Raw genomic sequence first — 5,896 nt, 5'->3', positions numbered from 1 at the left:
TGTTTGCACAATTTTGCACAAAAAGAAATATTTATGGGCACACTCATATAACTTACTAAATAATGGATTATCTAGCAGAGTACAAAGAACTTTTAGGTGATACAAAGTTCCTGACTGAATTCAACATTTCTATACTTGATTCCCTTGGAAATATTTGGGATTTTGCAGTTAGGGAAGTAATTAGAGATTTTGTGGAATCAGATGCATATCCTTATGTCTACATTAACAATAGACACGAATTTCCTTTTGCTTACACTGGTTGTAAGCATATAATGAAAAATAAAATACAAATTATACTAAAAATTATACTAACGCAAGTAAGAAGGTAGTATCTTCATGGGTGGACTATGGTTATCTCTGAGGTTAAAGTGTTGTTAAACAATTGCTTATGGGGAAACACACAGATTCTTACCAGTTTTGACTAAATTTTTAGTGGGAAGTCAAGTATATATTTCTCATTAAACACTTAGACAAGCCTGGCTCAAAGCAGAATTAAACTGCACAAATTTTAATTTACTACCAAAAAGTCCTTGCTCTGCCCATGTTGGAAAAGACTTTTAAAGATATCCCAGTGCAGTTTTATTGACTGTTGTGGAGGGGTTCCAACTCTAGCCCTTCACAGGCAAACAATCCTATGTTGTAAAAGCTTTTTCTCTTGTAGGTATATACAAAATAATAAAAATCAAAATATTTTTCAGAATAGGATGACTATTTATTCCTTGTTTGATTGAAACTGAAGAGAAAAATCTTCCCTATCTTTCATTTGTATAGGATAACTCTAACTCTCTCTCTTTTTTTAAAATAAAACACTGTTTCCTATGTTACAAAAGTTAAACATATTTTAAAACCACAAATAAGAAGTGTGAGAAATAAGGGAAATGAATCATGAAGTATAAAAATGTGTCAGAAAAATAAGACCTGATTATCTGGGGAGGCTTCTGCTTTGCATTGATATTACATAATAGTACTCTGGTCTGAACTACTCTCAATTTCTTAACCAAATTACCCTTTAAATTACCAAGCAAGGGCCATATGCTTTCCTCATTTATGCTGCACATATCTCAGATTTTCACTTAATTTAAACAAGAGAGACATGATAATTGTCTCTTTAGCTTAAAGGAAAACCATGTGCTCTTCTTTTAGTGCAATTTTCTCAAAGTTACCATGGTGAGAAACACTATTTCACAGAGTCCTCCTGATCTCTGACTCAGTCCAGAAGTTGTTCCTTTTTAACTTCTTTACACCATCATCTTTCTAGTCAAGGACTAGTAAAGAGTCTTTTTCAGTAATTCACAATGGCTATTTTATCTTTCTAAGAACAGTTATGTTTGGATGAGTAGAATTTGAGAGAAAAAAAAAAACAACAAGTTTTTAAAATTAACTTTAATTTGTTCCTCAATTCAAATTCATTCATAACTCAGCAAGACCACAAATATTAATAATGCGCCTAAAATTATGCCTAATATTTAGATAACTCACTAAATCTGGGCTAATTTCCTTGAAAATGTTGTAACTGGACAGGTATCACAATGCACAATTTAAGACTGCTTGTGTCCATATGTCTATAATTTGATAAAGTGAATATTTTTTTCTCAGTGTATTTTCACATCATTTGTGGTACTGAAATGTTTGCTTCTCTGTTTCATAGGTTGCCAAGATTGTTTTTCTAGTGCTGTTGTTTTATGTGAGAGAACCAAAATGGTAAAACCTCTAACAGGAACTGAGGTTATCCACTTGCATAAATAATATTAAACTGTTGGGCAGTGCTAGGTTTGTTGTGCTCCATTTCTTACCTCTACAATATCATTTCCCTACTTTTATTTTCAAAACAGTAATAGAAGTACTGTAAAAGGATCACAAATAAGCTGAATTAGGATTTAGCTGCAATGGTTTATGGACAGCTAGAGCTTTGTCACAAATAAGCAGACGTGATAAAATAATTACTATGGATGCAGAGAGAGGGAAGCAACAACATCTACTTCCTGACTTCCAAAATTTCTCATAGGACAATATATGAATCCTATTAAATTAAACCAAAAGGGTGACATGGAGCACATGTCTTTCCATGCCTGTACCTCCCTTATGCTAGGTCAGAGAAAAGAGAAGGCCTTTATATCATGAGGGTTTCTATCTGAGTGTGAATGTGGGGTGGTCACGCTAGAGGTAAGACCAAATTCTCCAAATCTTTCTGGGGGGAACTGACAACTCTCTTATCAGGAGGACTAGATTAACACATACTAATTAAGAAAGGTTTTATAAGACAGAGCAAGTCCTCACTTTCCTGTCTAGTGTACAGATCTGTCACTCACCTATAGCACTACAACAGAAATCTCTTTTCCTCTACAGTATCATGTACCACCATGCTCTGGGGTCTAACACCCTGCTGGACCTAGTGATTTAGTGTAATTTCTTGGCTGTAAGGACATGCTCCCTGGTAGAAACTCATCGAAATGCGGGATTGTTTCCATCCCACATTTCGTCCCTTCTGCTGCAGCCAAGCATGGAAGATCCTCCATGGGCATCACTGACCTGCTCTTTCAGTTATGAAGGGATCCAGCTCTTGACTTCTCACATACTGGAAAGGAGAACATGTCTCCCAGGGACAGACAGTAAGAGGAGAGATTGAGACAGATGATTTTTGAGCTCAATATCTAATTTAAATTTGAAGACTAGCCAAACAAAATGAAAACTGTAAGATCAAAAGACTGAGAAGTGGAGGAGAAAAAAGGCATTCAGATAGGTTGTATTTGCAGGTTTTTTGCTTTTCTGCCTCAGTGTAACATTTCAGTTAGCTAAAGCAGAAGGATATTTTTCAATGATACTTTTAAAGCTTCAGTTCCCCTGAATTTTAGTTATCATTGAGCAACAGAGTGTATCTCTATGGGACTGACAATATTCTTGATGCCATGAGTGATGTTTTCAGGTTTGTGTACTTTTTCTTTGGCCCGGGGTGGCAGCAGGGTGAAATAGGTTTTAAACTATGGTCCATCAGCACTGTTCTGTGCACCTGAAGCAGCCCCATTTTATAATAGACTTCACGAGGACAATCTGTGCTCATAAATGTCTGGCAGAGGTCAAAGGATGCCAGTGTTGCATCCTATTGAGCAAGTAAACCTAAGACTAAGTAAATCTTAAGACTACACACAGCGATTTGTTGGCACCCAAACTGCATCCACATGGGGAAGGACATAAGGGACAGTATCATATCTGTGTGTTGAGCAACTTAAGTTGTATTGAAGCTATGGCTAGGAGGGCAAATTGATAGCAGAAGTCTGAATTTAAACAGAGCCAACAAGAGGGTTTTACATCATTTTTTTCTCTGTCACTTTCACAAATTATGTATAATTTCCTACTTTTCTGTCCATTCACAGTATCTTTTGTGCCCACTATGAAAATCTGATGGCAAAGGGCCAGTTCAGTGTAGCACCATAAAAATATCCTCAACAGTAATTTATATTTTATCTTAATTTTTATCTTTCTCTGGGTTTGCTAAATTCAGTTGCCTTGAGCAACACTTTGGTAGATAGTAGAGATCTCCATGCCAAATCTACAGAGACTAACAGACTGCCATTCTCATTTCCATCCTCAACACAACTTCAGCTTTCCTCTTTCATCATGTGTGTTCAGTCCACATATGAGGATAACATTGTGGCACTGTATGTGTAGTGATGTGTGTGTTTATGCTGTTCATATGACAGTTTAATATGTCTGCCATAATTACTCAACACAATGCAAAAAACCCATTAATTCAGTTTTGGAATTTGAGTTTCAATGGCTGGTGGGAAACAATGACACTGAAAAGGGTCAAAGAGGATTTGTATGCTTCATTTAGTGTAACACACTAGTTTCAACAATCAGCAGGTTCATTCAGTGTGGATCTGTGGCATGGCTGCAGCACCTGTGCAATTTACTTGGTCTGTCTTTGATGCTTCTTATTTTCTACCATGATACAACAGCCTTCACTGAATGTTGTGTGCAACAGGCCCTAACTTCTCTTTTGGCATGTGGTCAAAAGGAGGTAAACTCCTTTCACTCTTTCTGAAAATCAATATTATGGCAAGTAAAGTGACATTCTGTGGCCATTCTGTATAGTACTCCTACAGTAATTACTTTGTCTCTGGATTACCTCAAGTACAGTAGGACATAGACAAATCACAGGATGGTGGAGCTCCAGCACATGCATGTCACACACACACATACAGATGACAGGATTATCAAATTGATGGCAGAATAATTTTGTTAACTTTATCTGTGATGGAGGTGGAAAATATGCAGCTGGTGAATAAATAGTATGAAGAGATAATAGAATTACTCAGCCTCATTAAACGGCTACACATTGTGCTATTTAGTAATTCATTCAATAGCAAGGTGTCTTGAAGAGCAGGTACAATAGATTATTACCTGTAGGGGGACTGCACACATAAAGACATAACTGTTAAGGGGAATCAATGCATTCTGCTCAGCACCATATGCATAGAGGCATAGAACAGTTATTATTACAACATCATCTCAGCTTGTTTAACACAGCTATCCCTGTCCTTTCACTCTGTCCTCTTTTCTCTGCTTTGCTCCTTTTTATTTTTACAGAACCTAACTCTATAAAGGAACATAACAAAATCTTTCAAATTGAAATCTCACACCTCTCCACCCTCTTTAAGGAAGGAATGCATGATATCAACAATACACATTAATCAGTTACAAATGAAAGTAATAATAATCTGCCATGCTCTTCTGCCTATTATCATAAGTAGCATGAAATGATAATTTAATAGTATGCAGTACTTCACTTCATCAATAAAAGTATCCAAGCAGCAAAGCACAAACACTAACAAGTGTGCAGCACAGACAATTCTCATCACATCCCCAGGACCTGGTTCATTTTTTATCAGCTGTAATGCCAGCTTGCCAAGTCACAGAGGGAGGAATGAGGCTGCTACTTCAGCCTCACTAATGTGTGAGAGGGAACAAGGCTGCCACTTCCTTAGCACTGCCTACCTGAAAAAAAGGAATGGCCTCATGGTATCACCAGCAGGATCTCTACTATCCCCTTCTGCTGATTCTGTAGTGGGCTTTTTCCAGACCTGTTTAGAGAAGAACTAGCTCTCCCTTTTCTCATAATCTTATCTCACCTTGGAAATGAAGATTCTTATGTCTGTCTCTCACTGTATGGAAGTGCAGTGCACCACAGTCACCAGCTGTCTGACACACAAGCACTGCCTGGTTGGGGCCCCTTTGCAGCTTGGGTGTCCCTTTGTGGAATCACCATCCCTGGAAGTGGTCAAAAGGTGTGTGGATGCAGCCCTTGGGGACATGGTGAAGTGGTGAACATAGTGGTGCTAGGTGAGCTGTTGGAATTTATGATCTTGGAAGTCTTTTCTGTCTTAATGATTCTGTGATTCTATGAATGGCTGGGTTATTACAGTGGTTCCGACTCACACAGACTGTTGTCCTTATGCATACTGGTTCACCAGGTGAAAACTTTCACCCCAGGGAAGCTGGATGGAAATCCTCTCTCAAAGTGTTCTGTGGAAATTAGAATTTCCACGACAAAAAATGTTTGCCACAATAAAAGATGTATTTTGCCCAAAGTGAAACAAAATGGAAGTGTTTTCTTACAGGGAAACTGTGACTTGTATCTTACCCACCTGTCTCCTCGGGGAAGACTCTGTCCCTCAAGGGTTATTGCTTTTACTGATGGTGCCCTTATTGTAGGTACAGCCCAGGCCACAGAGCCACAAAGGGGAAGGCAGTTTTTGTCACACAGCTGCTATGTAATGCCCTGGCAGCTGCATTAACTCTGAATCAACTGAAAATATTTCCACATTCCAAAACTGATAATTATTTTTATGCTGACAGCCCTGTAAATGATTTTTCAGCACATTTTCATTTTTTTAGG

The sequence above is a fragment of the Passer domesticus genome, chromosome 1 (genome assembly GCF_036417665.1).
Source record: "Passer domesticus isolate bPasDom1 chromosome 1, bPasDom1.hap1, whole genome shotgun sequence".
Lineage (NCBI taxonomy): Eukaryota > Metazoa > Chordata > Aves > Passeriformes > Passeridae > Passer > Passer domesticus.
The sequence above is the reverse complement of the archived record's forward strand: the minus strand, read 5'-3'. Positions refer to the sequence as shown.